General features: G+C 45.1%; 1 long non-coding RNA gene across 1 annotated transcript; it reads left to right on the top strand.

Moving 5' to 3' along the window:
• Positions 1-4,751: 4,751 nt before the first annotated feature.
• On the top strand, positions 4,752-12,438 carry LOC309508659. Its single transcript, XR_014209649.1, has 2 exons — positions 4,752-4,982; positions 11,932-12,438. It is a non-coding gene; the product is annotated as an uncharacterized lncRNA (long non-coding RNA).
• Positions 12,439-18,941: the final 6,503 nt, after the last annotated feature.

Genomic DNA, 18,941 nt, shown 5'->3' with positions numbered 1-18,941 from the left:
CCAGACTTAAATGACCAAAGAAAACCGATGCAACGGCCCGGAGAGACCACACCCCCCTAACACGCCCCTCTCAAAGCTCATAGGCTGTGTAAGATTAAGACACACCTCTCAGATGTCATTGGATGATACAAATGACATCACTCATAGGAATCCCCCTACCAAAGTCTGACAGTTAAGAGTTTAAAAAGCAGCGGAAACTTCAAGTGAAATACTATTTGTTTTATCTATCGTTTTTATACCGTTTTTATGTAAACCACTTTAAACATCCATATGAAATGTGGTAAATAGTCACGGTTTCCAATATTTAATTGTCACAAAATTATTCTATATTTTAAAGTAGGTTATAGTCCCCTAGAGTTTTTTAAGGCTCTCTCACCTATCATACCACACACACACACACACACAGCGTCGCTATGTCTACCAAGGTGTTATGGGGCATATGGTAGCATCCTGCATATTTAATTTTTTCTCTTTTTGACGGAATTGTGTGAATTAGTTTTATTGCAGAGCTTATTTGAAGAGATGGGTCAAATTCGACATGTTTTTTTCTAGTCATACAAATCACGTATCAGATTCCATACCACATGCAGAGATGAAGGGTTTCTTTGAAAATTAAGCGGGGAAAAAGGTGTTTTTAAAACGCATCGTATCGCAATCTTTAAAAGGAGTCAAATCTATTTCATTCGCGTACCAAACCGCCGAAGGAGACACACCATCGAGCCAGCGCAATGTCTACAAATCATCATCATGGACCAGAAGGAGACGAACCCTCTTTTGATCCCGAATTAGTGGAAATTCTTAACGATTTATGTGAGTTTTTTTTATCATAAATCATAACCTACAAAATTGAAAAGATATCTCAATAAATGCTTTTATTTGCAGATGATACATCATTCCCCGAAGGTGTCGTGCCAGGTGATTTTTTTCAAGGTACGGGGATATATTTTTGTCATGTCTTTTTTAATATTTACTATTTAATATTTGTTTTAAAGAAAAAAGCTACTTTCAACAGAAATCACAGAGGAGGCACCGGCTCATAGCTCCGCCCAACCGCCGGACCCAGCTAAATACCCATTGGTTATTGATTTAAACCCGACCAATCAAATTTACGAAGACGTCACGCCCAATTCAACCCCTAGACCCCTGCTCTGCGTGGACACAGAGAGTACCGAACGTCAAACCTCACGTCCAGTCGAAGAGGAGAATTCTTCCCGCTCGAGCCCGTCTTTGGATGAGCCAAACACCGGATCGATTAACATCATTGACGCTTCACGCAGAGGGGTGAAACGTCTTCGGGAAATTTATGGAGAAGAATTAATCTATCCGGAGAGAGGTAAGGGAAAAAGAAAACTATTTGGTCTAATCTTTTATATTTTATTCGTTGAATTTTTTTAATGAACTGAATATTGTTTTTAGAAGAAAACAGTGAATCTGTTACATCGACAACTGGAGGAAAGAAACGATTCGAAAAATATTCTCCCGAGAGTCCGAATACGGATGAATACGGTAAGATTTCTTGTTTCATTAGACTATATTTTATCTATATTAAATAATTCATATAATATATATATTTTTTTTAAAAATTTTTTTGCTTTAGAAGAAATCCCCTCTTCTCCAGAAAGAGGGGCAGAGGTGTTTTTGGCTTCTCAACAATCGGTACTGGACACCATCAATTCTGAACGGGACTTATCAGAAAGCAGTGATGAAGACGACCGGAGGTTTAGTCCTCTGTACAATGCTGCAGATCTCCGTGGATTGAGTTATGCCACTTTACGGAGTGCAAACAGAAGCTTCCAACGTGTTATCGAAATAGCCACACTACCTCTCACTTACCATCAGACAGCGGATATAGTTTCAAGAGCGCAGACCGGTATTACGGACCTTCTACATGAGTCATTGATACACAGAATCAACACACCGCCGATTTAAGAAGTGCGGTGGAATTTTTCGGTGTTTGCCAAGACCGTGTGTTGGAAGAAAACAGACAGTTGCGCAACACGGTCTTATCACTTCAGCAAAACCTTTTGGAGGTGAGGAATGACCATTCGTTGCTTATTACTGTACTGTCCCTAATCTCTGAAAGATTAAATATTATTCAGAGACAATCGAGGGATACATAAAATGATGATTGACTAGTTTAAAAAAAACAAAAACATTTCACTGTTATTGTTTTAAAATCATTTGCCTGTTATTGTTTTTATCTAAGTGTGTGAGATTTTGTATTTGTGTTTCAGTTTTTAAAAATCTATTTCTCTGTTATTGTTTTTATCTAGAGGTGTGCGTATGTGTGATTATGTTTTACTAATAGCCTACATTTTATGATGTATACCTATTAACAACATTGTGGTGTATATTTGATGGCATCCTTCTGTTTCACACAATTTTAAAAATAAAAAAAACATATCAAAATGTTTCCTAAAAGACAGAGAACCGACTCAGAGTGTGATGAAATAACTCGCTCAAGATCAAGACCTAGGTCTGAGAATAACGAGAGACTCAATCTTTTAATACGTGAACAGTTAAGAGGTCTAAATAGTACTGATTTGTCTAATACGGAAAGATTGGATAATATTATAATCGACCAGCATGGCTGGATAGACCCGACCGGGGATGATGGAGATGAGAGCGCACAGACAGGTGGTACACTAGGGACATCTCAAACGCGGCGTACGGAGTTAAGCTGTGCCGAGATAGATTCTCTGATGACTGATGGCGGGGTTGTTCGGGGTTTCACGATAACACCACGACCTCGTTTTAATGGGGTAGAGCTACAGAGATCGTTAGATCTCAGACAAATACAGACCAACGATTTTGTAGAATATAATTCACGGCTCCATAATATCCTAAACGATGTGGTTGACTTTTCACATCAGCTGGCGGGGGAGACCGGCTTCATAAACATAGCTCTTGCAGGAGAAAGTTTGCCGGGGTCAGTAAATGCAGTATTAACACCTGATAACAACCACGATGCTTCATTATTTATAAATCAGATTGAGCAAGTTGCTCAGAGTAATGCTGATGTGGCTAGTGACTCGACCCTAACATTACAAATCTCAATTGTGCGAGATAAAACAGGAGGCGCACGAAGAAAGATCAGTGACTTAGCTATCAGCGAGAGTATCAGTAGGAATAAAATGCATTTATTTACCCCCATTAATATCGATAATGAAATGTGTTTGAGTTACTGTCTAGCATATTTCCTCAATCCAGAATTCACAGATCAAGAGTTACACACACCTGCGATGGAGATTCACATGGGATGTGGTTTTATGGCACACGAGCAGATAGGTCTCCATAATTTGTCGGTTTTCGAAAATAAATTAGACATAAAAATTTTAGTTTTTTATAGAGACTGTTCTGGGAAGGTGGTGGTGTACAAAAACACAGACGAATTACACCCAAAGACAGTCCATCTATTTCTGCACGAAGGACATTTTCATCTAATAAAAAATTTAACAGGATTTATTGGAAGCTCGTACGTGTGCGAATACTGCTTCAAGGGGCATAAAGACAGAAAAACACACGAATGTCAGTTTGTTTGCAAAATATGTATGACATCTGCATGTCGTTCGTATGCGAGGAGAACAAGACAGTGTGCAGAATGTCTGAGATTCTGTAAAAACAACTTCTGTTACGAAACACATAAAAAATCACAAACCCCCGGCGAGATATCTCAGTGTGAATCTGTGAGATTCTGCTCAAAATGCCATGCCGTTTATAGAACGCCCTCTGGTGGTGAGAAAATAAAACCTCACAAATGCTCTCCAGAGTATTGTGTACATTGTTACGAGGTTTTGACGAACGACGGTGGTCACGAATGTTACATTCAGCCTCTAAAACCTGAACCCAAAGACAAAAATTACATCTATTATGATTTTGAAACATTCGTTCAAGATGGGAGACACATACCCAGCTAACACACGACGTAACCGTTACGTAATGTATTCGTACTTTTTGGTCACGTCATGACCTTACTAACTGACAACGTAACTACAACGTCGCATGCTCGGAATTTCATTACCATCATATTACCAACCCACAACGTCGTCAGTACGTCCTCCTAAGGTTATAAGATGACCAACAACGTCCCTGATACGTACTCTATTCGTAATAACTTGGTAATTTCATGACTTACTGGCAACGTAACTACAACGTCACGGGCCCGTAATTTCATTACCATCTTATCAGACTGCATTTCTATGAAATATTTTATTTGTTTCAATTGTTTGTTTAGTATTCCGTAAGTTTGAAAGACGTTCATTTTATTCAAATAATTAAGGTTAGATGTTTATGGTTGTAAATGTTGCGTGGCTTTGACGTTTAATGGGCGTGCGCCGTGCGCGTGAACCTTCGAGTCGCCCTCAAACACTGGAGCGGAGATGAGTTGCCATGGAAACCGACAGACCGCCCCACTGACTGCAACTGACAAAGCAGCTGAACTCCCTCTCTCGCTGTTGTTTTCACTGTTTTCAGGTGAGTTTAGTCTCTAAAATCACACAAATAATACACACAACTGTTCTTGACACTTCTCTTACTTGTAATTGACGCGCTTCTGTTGAATATTTGCTTTATATAAATGGTTTAGTGTCTTCGGAAAAAGTTAGCATCTCAACCGTTTTCAGAAGAGGTAACGTTAACGTTATGCTAACTTCATAGCCTGAGCTTTTGATATGAACGTTTAGGCTTTTAATCACATCTTATGGGTAGATGATAGGTTTTGATAGTTTTGTAAAAAAAACAATTTAGTTTGGAAGTGAGCTAATTTATTTAACAAACGTATTTATTTAACATAAACGTAACTTACTCGACGACGTCACTTACATGGAGTGTGAAAATTGGCTGAAACTAGCTCAATGTTTAACACAAATTGATAAAAATAGTTCTGTGATTTCAGCAGCAATAAAATAATCCTTCTACAACAGGGGAAGCTCCACGACTTCAACATTTCTGAAGAAAGCTGCTGCCAGAGAAGTGGGAAACAGGTGATGTGAGGAAGCTCATTAAATAACTGCATATCCATTTTCTCACAATATTTTGGCACCTACTGTATATCACCATGCATCTGTTATTTTCTTATTTTTTAAATTCTCATATTTACATTTATTTGTTTCATTTATTTTAAGAAAGTTTTGACATCCAAAAGTAAGTGACACTGTATGAGTAATATGAATAATTGAATAAGTAAAACTAAAACCATAGATGAAACATTTATGATTATTATCAGTCTTGAAAACAGCAGTGCTGCTTCATATTTTTGTTTTTCAGGGTTATTTGATGAATGAAAGAAAAAAAACAGCATTTATTTGAAACAGAAATCGTACTCGGTTACTAACGTAACCTCGGTTCTCTCTAGAGAGGAAACGAGTACTGCGTAATATCTTACGCTAGGGGAAATCTCTTTTCCGCGAGATACTGAAGCCAAAAAATTATCCTTAATTTTGAAATAATGTAAAACGCGTTGCGGCAGCATGCAGACATAGGCGAGACAGCTCGCGCGCCTATTGGCTGCCCTGCGGCAACTGCAGCAGCCTATCGATAAGGCCCTATCGTGACGTCATCACCAATGGGGGCGCTTCGCGCCCCATACGTCACGTCCCGCCGAAACGGGCGTGGCCTGGGGCTATAAATATAGCATCGAAAGGCTAGCTTACCGGTTTTTCATCGCCGGAGCGAACCGGAGCGTGCGCAGGCACGGCAAGATACGCAGTACTCGTTTCCTCTCTAGAGAGAACCGAGGTTACGTTAGTAACCGAGTACGTTCTCTTACGAGAGGTACTCTCGTACTGCGTAATATCTTACGCTAGGGGAAACAGTGTAAAACGCCGTGCATGCTATGATCCAGCACCAAAGTCCCAAGGGCAGGTGCCCGGGCTCATGTAGTACAGGATCATAAGTGACTCACAGAGAGCCCAGGAAGAGTGGCTAGAATAGCATCATTCCTGTAATGCAGCATCCTATAAGAACAGTTATAGTGATGGTATTTACTCAGTCAGGGCGACCCCGGCCTGGACTGATGAATATAGTGGGTCTTACACATTGCCCATAGAGCTGCGCGATCTAAACGAGCGTTGCTCGCGCTATTTTGGTATTCTGGGCCGGACGTACTCGGGGCAGACAGTACCGATTTCTAGACTGAAAGCAGCTTAGCTTGCAGAGCGGGAACCTCTAGGTTATAAAACCTTATAAATGTAGACGGGGAGGCCCAGCCTGCCGCCATACAGATATCTTGCAAGGCAATCCCACTAGACCAAGCCCACGACGAGGCCACGCCTCTCGTGGAGTGCGCTCTGACACCCAATGGGCACTGCAAGCCCTTAGAGGTGTAAGCCAGCGCTATAGCATCGACTATCCATCTGGATAGGCTCTGTTTCGAAACGGCGAGTCCCTTAGAACGTCCGTAGAGTGAAACAAAGAGCTGCTCCGTCTGTCTGAAAACAGACGTGCGGGACACATAAGCCCTTAGCGCCCTGACTGGGCAAAGGAAGCTGGCGTCCTTCTCCTCGTTAGAGACCGGCAGGGCAGACAGGGAAATTACCTGGGCCCTGAACGGTGTATTGAGGGATTTAGGGACGTACCCGTGCCTTGGTTTGAGTATGACTTTCGAGTCATTTGGCCCAAACTCCATACACGTCGCGCTCACTGAGAGCGCTTGTAAGTCCCCTATGCGCTTCACTGAAGCGAGAGCCAGAAGAAACACCGTTTTGAAAGACAAGTGTTTGATATCTACTGACTGGATAGGCTCAAATGGGGCACCCTTCATGGCCTCCAAGACCGTAGAAAGGTCCCATATGGGGACTGAGGGAGGTCTGGGAGGATTTAACCTCTTAGCTCCTCTAAGGAACCGAATGACCAGATCGTTCCTTCCTAGTGACTGACCAAGCGTTGGTTTGGAAAACGCTGTTATAGCCGCCACATAGACTTTGAGCGTGGATGGGGCTCTGCCTTCATCCAGTAGCTCTTGTAGGAAGGAGAGAACCTCCGTCACTCCACAGTCCAGGGGTGAAAAGCCGCGTGCTGTGCACCAGCTGGAGAACACTGACCATTTTGAGGAATAGAGCCGTCTCGTAGAGGGAGCTCTAGCCTGCATGATCGTGTTTAACACTCCCTCTGGGATATCAGAGGGTACCCGTTGATGGCCCACGCATGTAGGGACCAAAGCTCCGGGCGAGGATGCCAGATCGAGCCCCTGGCTTGAGAGAGGAGGTCCCTCCTCACTGGTATTGGCCATGGGGCAGTGCTCGTCAGCTGCATAAGAACTGGGAACCAAGCCTGGTTCTTCCAGAACGGAGCAACCAGTAACACTGAGCATCTGCTTTCCCTGATCCGCTCTAATACCTGAGGTAGGAGCGTGATGGGGGGAAAGGCATAGAGCGGGCAGCGGGGCCAGACGTGGGCCAGCGCATCCCTGCTCTTTGAGAAAAATTCCGGGCAGTGAGCGTTTTCTTGAGACGCAAACAGGTCTATCTTTGCTCTGCCGAATGTCTGCCACAGCAGTTGGACTGTCTGCGGATGCAGTGACCATTCTCCTGCTGGAACATTGTTCCTGGACAGTCTGTCTGGTCCCACATTCAGGTGGCCAGGCACATGCGCTGCTCTGAGCGAGCGCAAATTGTGCTGAGCCCATACCAGGAGGCGTTTCGCTAACCTGTATAGGTTTCGGGATGTGATGCCTCCCTGGCGATTTATGTAGGCTACCACTGACATGTTGTCCGAGCGGACCAAGACGTGGTGTCCTGCTATTTGGGGACGAAAGCGCCTCAGCGCGTTGTCGACTGCCATCATTTCCAGGCAGTTTATGTGCAGAAGCTTTTCCCGTTCTGACCACTGGCCAAAAAACGGTCTGCCCTCGAGCAGTGCTCCCCATCCCGAGGTGGAGGCGTCCGTGGACACCACCTTCACACTCGAGGAAGTCCCCAGGCTTACACCTGACTGGTACCAGTCGGTCGCTCTCCAGGGTATCAGTGCTGAGACGCATTCCTGATCGACCTTGAGACGAAAGAGACCTGAAGTCCATGCTCGACGCGGTACTTGCGCTTGTAGCCAGAACTGCAGTGGGCGCATGCGAAGCAGACCCAGCTGGAGAACTGTGGATGCTGCTGCCATGAGACCGAGCATCCTTTGAAACTTCTTTAGCGGGACTATAGTGCCGCGGCGGAAGGTTTCTGTCATGCGCTGAATAGTCAATCTGCGCTGTAGCGATATTTGAGCTGTCATTGACAGTGAGTCCAGTTCTGTGCCCAGGAAAGATATTCTCTGACTGGGAGACAGTGAACTTTTCGCCCAGTTGACTTTGAGACCCAGATTCTCGAGATGTTCGAGTAAAATGGTTCTGTGTTCTATGAGCTCCGTATGTGACTGAGCTAGAACCAGCCAATCGTCCAAGTAGTTCAAAACTCGCATTCCCCGAAGTTTCAGGGGAGCGAGGGCTGCGTCCATGCACTTCGTGAATGTACGGGGTGCTAGGGACAGGCCAAACGGTAGGACTGTGTATTGATAAGCCTGGCCCTCGAAGGCGAATCTCAAAAATCGCCTGTGACGTGACGCTATTTGTATTTGGAAATACGCGTCTTTCAGATCTATTGACACAAACCAGTCCCCGTGGCGAATTTGCGCGAGGATTTTCTTGGTTGTGAGCATTCTGAACCTGCGTTTTGCTAAGGGTTGAATGAGATTGGAGCTCTGGTCGTGACATAGTGGCGACCGGGGAGCTTCGGTATGCTGTATTATAGACACCGCATTTGCAGCGCTCGAGGCGGGGAGTGTTTTGATCACAGCGGGCGGTTCGCCCGCGCTCGGCTCTCTCACGGCAGGTAGCTGAGAGACGGCGAGCGTGGGGGAAACCGAGGGATTCGTCATGTCTGTGAGTGAATGTGGGCGCAGGACAGCGGGCACATTTGCACTGAAAACACCATCGACCTGAGTCGGTTGTATGTGTGTTGGTTTCGTTTTTACAGAAACCAAGAGACATGCAGCGTGTAGTGTTTGTGGGCACTGGGACGTGGGCACGTTCACTACATTCTGTGCGCAATCGACATGAGTCGATTTTATGTGCGCGAGCCCTGTGGGGCGGGCTGTGTCTGTGTGTAGGAATGGGCACTGGGCAGTGGGCATTTTTACTACACTCATAACACCGTCGGCCGTGGCCGGAATACCAGAAAATACGCTCTTTACAGGATTTATCTGGGTCGCCGTGAAAACGGCGTTTGTGTACAGGCAAGCGGGTAATGCAACCGACTTGTTTACTGCAGAGTACACTGGAACAGTCGCATGTAATGGAACTGGATGAGCGGGAAGTTTTGGTGGAAACCCGGCCGCAGCGGGGCTTGAACACCGTCGTTTTCCTAAGCTGGCTAGGAAGACTTTGAGGCCTCGGGCTTCATCTCAACCTTCGGCCGAGTCCCACGCTGTGGGGGGCGGCGGCCGGCAGAGCGAGAGCGTGGTCTCTGGTCCCGGGCCTGTCGACGCTGTGAAGCGGCGGCGGGGGGCGGTGGCTGCGAGCTGCGAGCAGACGGCTGTTTAGAGCGGCCTGATGCGGAGCTAGAGCGCTTTGGCAAAAAGTGCTTCATGGCCTGCGACGTCTTTTGTACCTCAGCGAATCTGTCCGCGAAATCTTTGACGGACGATCCAAAGAGGCCAGTAGCAGAAACGGGGGCGTCGAGGAACACAGAGCGCTCCGAGTCCGGCATTTCTGAAAGCGTCAGCCAGAGGTGTCTCTCAGCAACGGTGAGAGAGGCCATGTTCCGCCCTATGGCCTGTGCAGCGGATTTCGTAGCGCGGAGTGCGAGGTCCGTAGCGCTCCTTAAATCCGCCACGTTGATTGCTTCCGTGCCTTCCTCGTCCAGCTTTCGGAGAAGGTTAGCTTGGAAGATCTGGAGAGTGGCCATAGTGTGTAGCGCTGATGCAGCCTGCCCAGCGGCGGTGTAAGCGCGACTGTGCAGGGTGGAAGTAGCGCGGCAGGCTTTTGAAGGTAGCGCCGTCTTAGTCCGCCGTCCAGCAGAGGGCGGGCAAAGATGGGCTGCTACCGCCTCCTCCACTAGAGGGAGAGCGAGGTATCCTCTGTCTTTGGCACCGTCCACCACGGAGAATGCCGCCGAAGCAGAGGAACGTAGCCTGGCTGAAAAAGGGGCGCTCCAAGACTTTGCCAGTTCTTCATGAAGCTCAGGAAGAAACGGGGCGGGTCTTGAGGGCGTGGAAACGCGGTCCCCTTGCAGAAAACAGCCGTCCAGACGGTTGCGTGTAGGCTCGGCGGGCGCGGACCACTCGAGGCCGAGGCTCTCTGTGGCCTGTGTGAGCAGACGCATCAGCTCAGCTTCAATGCTGGCCCGTTTTCCTGACGACTCGCGGGCAGAAGAAGGGGCGAGGTCCACAGAGCTCGCCCAATCCTCGCTGTCCGAAGCCAGGATAGAGCAGTTGTCCTCCTCGAAAACTGCCGCTTCTTCCTTGTCATCTCCGGCGGAAGCGGCGGCCAGCGGCGGCCACTGTCCGGGAGTGAGAGACTCGAGAGAAGCAGACGGCGAAGCTGGCAGGCGCACCGGCGAGCTTTTCTCGGTGGGAGGCTCAGGGATCCGCTGAGCACGGCGCTTTTTACGGCGCGGCGTCGAAGCGGGGGGTGCAGGCTCGTGGAAAGTTGCCATGCGAGTCCTCAGAGTCGCCATAGGCATAAGCTCGCAGTGAGGGCATCCGCCGTCAGCGAGCGCTAGAGCCGCATGTCCTTCACCCAGGCAGGAAACGCAGATGACATGGCGGTCCCCGTCGCTGAGTGGGGCTCGGCACGAGCCACAGGATGGACGAGACATCTTGAAAAAGACGCTCTGCTCTTTTAGAAAGGGAGTGTGAGTCGCGGCGGCGAACACACACAAAGCAATGAAAGGATATAACGCCGGATAGCGTAGCGGGAACGGTGGTTGAAGGCGGCGCGGCCAGCGACTCCAGGTACCGAACTCGTCCCGCTGAAATGCTGTTTCCACGGCGCGGCTTCTTCTCTCTGGATCCAGCGATGCGTGAGCTCCGCTGAAGAGATGAAAAATCGGTAAGCTAGCCTTTCGATGCTATATTTATAGCCCCAGGCCACGCCCGTTTCGGCGGGACGTGACGTATGGGGCGCGAAGCGCCCCCATTGGTGATGACGTCACGATAGGGCCTTATCGATAGGCTGCTGCAGTTGCCGCAGGGCAGCCAATAGGCGCGCGAGCTGTCTCGCCTATGTCTGCATGCTGCCGCAACGCGTTTTACATTATTTCAAAATTAAGGATAATTTTTTGGCTTCAGTATCTCGCGGAAAAGAGATTTCCCCTAGCGTAAGATATTACGCAGTACGAGAGTACCTCTCGTAAGAGAACTTTACTCTCTTCTGGTCAATTTAATGCATCCTTGCTGAATAAAATATGATTTTTTTGTTTTGTTTTTACTCTATTGAACCCAAACTTTTGAACAGTAGTGTAAACTACTTTTTATATATTGGGTCTATTTAACAATGAATCCTGGAGAGAGAGAAAAGAAAATGGATTAAACTGTTACATTGGTTTACACAAAAAGATTAATCAGCACAACTGTTTTCAACATTGATAATACTCAGAAATGTTTAGGACGTTTGCATTGTAAGAATGTATTGTATTCAAGTATCAAAATGCTGACTCGTTAGGCCATGTTTTCTCATTAAAATCAGAAGATGTCCTATTAATTCAATAGAATGTAAGGGAATAACTCTAGAATAACCTTCCTGATAATGTTTGGGGCCCAGAAACACTATCCTAATTTAAATCTGGATTAAAGACACATCTCTTTAGCCAAGCATTCATTTAACACATCTCATAATCTTGCACTATGTGATGAAATAGTAAAAAGTGCACATGACCATCTTTTGCCTAACATAATATGAAACAGCAGCAATGCTAATCTTTCTCCTGTTGTCTCCTTGTTTCTATCTCTCAGGATGCTCAGCATATTTTACTAGAGATTACAGCAGCTCCAGTTTGGATCCAGTCTCACTTGGGAAGACTTCTAATGACATCAACACTCTTGAAGACAATGTGTTTAATTTTTTTTTAGATGTTAAATAAATTACATTTTAAAGTGTTGAAACTAATTTAAGTTTTTATGTCAGGTGGTACAACAAAAATATTATGTATTGTAATTGTACCACCTGACATGAAAAGTGTACCACCAACCTACCCATACTTGAAATTGGCAGTTTTTATCAGTATTTGAGAGAGCTCTACAAACTTTTTCACTCTGCCAAAGAGATCAGTTAGGCTCCTCTGGACGATGCATTATCATGTTTACTGTTATTACCTTGTAAATTCATAATAACATTTGAGAATATACAAATGGCCGGACAAAAGTTTCTCAATTATCTCAACAGCTTTAAAACTACTGATATTTATAAAAAACAATTATATGAAAGGCTTCAAACCTAAAATGATGGCATAGTTTTTTTAATTTTTTTTATTATTAAGACACCATTTTAAATTGATTTCTTAGTCAGTTCATTTGTTCGAACAGTTGCACCGTCACCTGACAATTTGGGGGTTTAATGCTGCCTTCAGCAATAATCATAAATAGGCCTAGTTTCCTAGTTTAAAAAAAAATCATCGTACATCATATTCATGATTTCAGAAGAAGAAAAACTAAATAATATGTATTATTAAATGTAAAAAAGAAATGATTTCAAACTAAGGTTTTATCGAATATGATACATGTCATGAAGTTATCAAATTATTTTAAAAGGAAATAAAGCACTTGCCACAACATAACTTTGTGACAATGTTTAGAAAAATATATGAGCGATTTTTAAACAAAACTGTCTGCTTATACAGATTCTATCTTTCAGTGCTAATTGCTTTGTGTATTTAAATGTTAAATGGGAAAACACTCAACTGTTCTTTTTCTAGCATTTTTCTTTTCTTATTCTTGCTTTGTTATTAGGGCCACCAAAATGAAGACGTGTAGGAGTAGTTCGATGTTCAAGCTTTTGGGGAAAACCTTGTTAATTTAAATGTATAACCTGTTTGCATACTGTTTTTGCTGTCTGTGTCTTGTTCTATAGTAAATGAACTGAATTAACCAAATTTTGAGTCTGTATCGTTCATATGTCGTTGAAAAAGTCTCTAAAATCGTTTTGGGCCAATGAGGACAAGTTAAATTAAGCCACTGCATGTCCGCCCATATTATTAAAAACTAAAATGACCAACTGGTTACCAATTACGACTGCCGATCCACAACGTTGCCACGACGTCGCCGTTACTAACTGACAACGTTACAAAGTTACGTCGTGACAACGAATCCAGGAATTTCACTTTTCCGGTTGCCACAACGTAACTAGTTACGTCGCCACGACGAAAGTTTGGTCACCAGATTACGTTGCAGTTACGTAACAGTCACGTATTTGTGTTAGCTGGGTAGCAAATTATGTTTGTGCAATGACACAGACAGGTGAGACGTTTGAAGCTGGAGGGGTAGATTGTGTGGCCAGTTTGATTAAACACTTCAGACGCCCAAAATATACAGGATACACGTTTATTGGACATAACTCCTCCGGTTTTGATGGATATTTACTGATTAATTATCTTGTCGGGGAGGGCTTGACTCCAAAAGTTATTATGCAGGGGTGTAGAATTCTATACATGTATGATACTGTGTTTAAACAACGTTTCATCGACTCATGGCAATTTATCCCCTTTAAACTAGCTAAAATACCCGAGGCCCTTAACTTAGATACACAGGAGAAGGGTTATTTTCCGCACCTTTTCAATAAACCAGAAAATGCAGAATATATCGGTCCCTATCCTGCAAAAGAGTTTTACGGTTATGAGACAATGAGTGAAGCCGAGCGTGTCAGATTTGACACTTGGTACGCAGATGTATTGAATGATATCTTTGACTTCAAAAAGGAGATCGCTTTTTACTGTAGGAATGATGTAATTATTCTACGAGAAGCCTGCAAATGTTACAGAGACGAGTTTATAAATTTCACAAACATCGACCCGTTCAAATCAATCACATTGCCAGGTGTGTGTATGAAAACTTTCAAAACAAATTTTCTCTCGCGCGACACACTGGCTCTAACACACAGCCACGCCTATATTAATCAACACAAGACGTTTTCAAACGTATCTATCCAATGGCTTGAGTATGTCAAATTGAGTCAAAACGTGGAGATAGAACATGCACTGAACTATGGCGAACGTGCGGTGGGGCCATATCACCTAGATGGTTATTATGAGGATGATAATGGGACAAAGATAGCCTTGGAATTCCTAGGGTGCTTTTTTCACGGCCACGACTGCAGATTTAAGGCAGAAGAAATTCAACCTTTATCGAAAGTGTGTTTTGGTGATCTCAGAAGGCAGTCGGATGCAAAACTAGAAACCCTGCGAAAAGTTTATGGATTGCGCGTTATTGTTATGTGGGAATGCGAATGGGAGGGGCTGAAACAGACAGACCCTGATGTCATGCGGTTCATGTCATCTTACGAAACACACGAGAGGCTGAGAGCTCGAGATGCTCTATACGGCGGAAGAACAAATGCGTACAAGTTGTATCACAAAACATCTGAAAATGAGAGAATCGACTATTATGATTTCACATCGTTATACCCTTTCGTCCAGGCTACTAAAACGTATCCTATAGGTCATCCTAAAATTATTTTCAAGGACTTTGAAGCGATAGAGAACTACTACGGGCTCATAAAGGCGGAAGTTCTTCCTCCGCGTGGATTGTATCACCCAGTACTGCCTTACAGGTGCGCTGGTAAGCTAATGTTTCCTCTATGTAAGACTTGTGCAGAGAATCAGATTCAGGATACACAATGCTGTCATACAGAGGCTGAGAGATGTATTACAGGCACATGGGTGACCGTTGAACTCCAGAAAGCTATTCAACACGGGTATTGCGTAATCAAAATACATGAAGTCTGGCATTTCCCAGACACGTCCGATACATTATTCACCGAATATGTTAAAACATTCCTTAAACTGAAACAGGAAGCGTCAGGGTATCCGTCCGATGTAGTGACAGAGACAGAAAAACAATCTTACGTAGCTGATTACCTGGATAAAGAAGGGATCCAGTTAGATCCGTCTAAAATAATAAAAAATCCAGCAAAAAGATCCATTGCTAAGCTCATCTTGAATACACTTTGGGGTAGGTTTTGTCTGAGATCTCACCTTGGACACAGTGAACTCCTGGCAGACCCCGAAGAGTTCACTCAGCGTCTCTTTAACCACGCCCACGTAATACGTCATTTCTCTTTCGTATCTGATTCAGTGGCTTTGATTCAGTCGAGTAGTGCAGCGCAAGACCCATCTCCCACGCGTGATGTAAATCTTCTGGTAGGCGCTTTCATAACTTGTTATGGGCGACTCGAGTTGTATAATCTTCTAGATAAATTACGGGAGAGAGTGATTTATGCCGACACAGACAGCGTGATTTTTGTATCAAAAACCGGTGATTGGATTCCTGAGACAGGATCTTATCTCGGTCAGCTGACGAGCGAGTTAGATTCTGGTCAGCATATAATCCAATTCGTTTCCTCGGGTCCTAAATCTTATGCATTTAAGACATCCGATGGTCGTTCATGTCTCAAAGCTAAAGGCATCACGTTAACAGCAGAGAATGCTGAAATAGTTACGCTACAGAGTCTGACCGATCTTGTGCGAGGTTATGTCGAAAGAGGTGTCAGATTACACCTCTCCGCAAAAACAAACACCATCATACGATATAAGAGGAGATTCACATTACACAACAGGTCAAATGTGAAAAAAAATTCCGTGGTGTATGATAAGCGGGTACTCCAACGAGATTATACAACACTGCCTTACGGATTCTAGTAATATATTTAAAAATGTGTGAAACAGATGTGTTTGACTGCAGACTGCAACACCCGTTCTCGGCAATCGTTGCCGGTCCAAGTGGTTCTGGGAAGACTTTTTTTGTGAAGAATCTAATGTATAATTCAGAGAAAATGTCCTCTGTCAAGTTTGACAATTTTGTCTATGTGTATACATCCTGGCAGCCAATGTATGATGAAATGTTACATGCTTTTGATATTAAATTCATTGAAGGTATACCAAAGAAATTGGATGATGAATCATTATTTCCGCCTGGTAAAACATCTATACTGATTATGGATGACGTCATGATTCAAGCTGCATCTAATTCTGAGGTCGAAAACGTTTTTACGCGCCTAGTTCATCATATGAAGATCAGTTGTTTACTACTGGTACAGAATCTGTTTTTCCAGGGTAAATCTACCAGAACAATCGGGTTAAATACAAATTATTTAATTATATTTAAAAATCCTCGCGATAAGCAACAGATAGGTATTTTGGGTCGTCAAATGTTTCCGGGTAATACAAAATTTTTTATCGAAGCGTATCAAGATGCAACCGAACGGCCTTACAGCTATTTTTTGATAGATTATAAACCACAGACACCAGAAAAATACCGACTCAGAACGGATTTACTGTCAGACTACCCGGTGGTGTACGTCCCGAGGTGAAAATGAGCACAAGGCTTTCCAGAAATCTCTATCTCTTAAAGGGATAGTTCGCCCAAAAATGATATTTAAGCCATGATTTACTCACCCTCAAGCCGTTCGAGATGTATATGTCAATCTTTTTTCAGACGAACACATTTTCAGTTATTTTAGAAAATGTCTTAGATCTTTCAGTGGTTAGAATGTGAAGCAATGGGGTCCAGCTCGTTGAAGTCCGCAAATGAGCATGCATCCTTCACAAAAGTAATCCATCTGGCTCCAGGGGGATAAACGAAGGCCTTCCGAGGGTAATCCGTGCGGTTTTGTCGTAAAAATATACATATTTAAAACTTTATAAACGAAAATAACTGGCTTCCGGTGGCGGTCGGCGCGCGTTCATGGAGATAGAAGCGTCGTGACGTAGTACGAACGTGACAGCGCAGCCAGAGAGCAGAGCAAAACAAAACTCTACGTTCGTTCTACGTCACGACGCTTCCTACGCTACGTCCTACGTCATATGCCAGCATCCATCTCCGTGAACGCGCGTCGACCGCGACCGGAAGCCAGTTATTTTCGTTTATAAAGTTTTAAATATGTATATTTTTACGACAAAACCGCACGGATTACCCTCGGAAGGCCTTCGTTTATCCCCCTGGAGCCGGATGGATTACTTTTGTGAAGGATGCATGCTCATTTGCGGACTTCAACGAGCTGGACCCCATTGCTTCACATTCTAACCACTGAAAGATCTAAGACATTTTCTAAAATAACTGAAAATGTGTTCGTCTGAAAAAAGATTGACATATACATCTCGAACGGCTTGAGGGTGAGTAAATCATGGGCTAAATATCATTTTTGGGCGAACTATCCCTTTAAAGTTATTATACAAGAGCTCACCCAAGCAGAGACGTGTTATTCTGCATTCAGCCCCCGATTGTCACGGTTCATGAATTCACTGACTCTTTCTCGCGCTGTGTTTGTGTTGTGTGTGTGTGTGTGTGTGTGGGCGTGGTCGCTGATCAGCCGCTGATTATCATCAGCGCCAGCTGATTCTGATCAGCAATCTCTTTATAAGCTCATTGTCTTTCGTCTTGTGTTTGTCAGATCGTTGTGGGATTTTCCCTCGTGTAGTGAGTCTTCGTTGGTGTTCCTGATTCCCGGTGTGGTGTTCCTGTTGAGTTCGTTCTGCCTGTCGTCTTCGAGGATCCTGTTTCGTCTCTTCACTCTGCGAACCCAGTTGGTGTTGCCGTCTACTTGTCATTCAGGATTTCATTTCACCTGTTCACACCACGGATCCGGGTTGCCCATCTGCCATTCCTGCACTACCAGGGACCTTCGAACTGTGTGCTTCATATCTCTGTCTCCGTGTGCATTCAATAAACCTTTTACTTGCACTTGCATCTTATGTTTTCCTTACGCGTGACAAAACGATCTGACCTTATGGATGCAGCAAGAGATTCTGACCTGGCTGAATTTCTGTCCCGAAGTGTAACGAGGATGGACCAGCAGGAGGAGAACTTGAACCTGACCGGACGCGCGGTTCAAGCCTTGGTAGCGCAGGTGTCCGAGCTCACCCAGCGGATTCAAGATCTAACGCCTCCCACTGCGCCACCCACACCGCCAACGCCACCCCCGCTGCCGCAGAATAACCATCCACCGGAACCCAGATTACCAGCGCCTGAGAGGTACAATGGGGAACCACAACTGTGTAGAGCATTTCTAACCAAGTGTTCCATGTTTTTTGCTCTGCAACCGCAGACTTTCGCTTCAGAGGAATCCAAGGTGGCTCTGGTTCTCACTCTACTATCTGGACGTGCATCACAGTGGGGAACGGCGGTGTGGGAAAATAAGGATCCATGCTGTTCCTCGTTCCAGTCACTCGCGGCTGAGATGAAGAGGGTGTTTGATCGAGCGGTGGCCGGAAGAGAAGCTGCACGTCAACTAGCTGATCTTCGCCAGGGAAGCCGATCGGTTACCGATTACTCGATCGAGTTCCGTACCCTCGCCGCGGAGTGTAACTGGAACGAGGAGGCGCAGTGGGATAGATTCCTGCATGGGCTGGCTGACCGTATCCAGGGAGAAATTTACGCTCTGGATCTTCCCAAGGATCTTAATGGACTGATCGAGTTGGCTCTGCGGGTGGATGCTCGACTACAGCGAGTGGAACAACATTCCCGCAGGACCTTGGTTCCAGAGACCTTCCCTACACCTCGAGCCAGTGGCAGCGATACGGTCAGCCCCACCTGCGATCACGAGCCCATGCAGGTGGGTAGAGCTCGGCTCTCCCGGGAGGAGAGAGAACGACGGAGATCCCGGGGTTTGTGCCTATACTGCGGTGGAACTGGCCATTTCATCAACGCCTGCCCCGTAAAAGATCGAGCTCGGCAGTAAGTAGGAGGCTACTGTCGGGCGGGATCTCCACCAGCAAGACCTCCTCCACCCTCCTCCCGGTGAGACTGCAATGGGC

This window comes from Leuciscus leuciscus, assembly GCF_965113295.1.
Source record: "Leuciscus leuciscus genome assembly, chromosome: 10".
NCBI classification, from domain to species: domain Eukaryota; kingdom Metazoa; phylum Chordata; class Actinopteri; order Cypriniformes; family Leuciscidae; genus Leuciscus; species Leuciscus leuciscus.
Note: the sequence above shows the minus strand (reverse complement) of the source record. Positions and strands in the feature narration are given on the sequence as shown.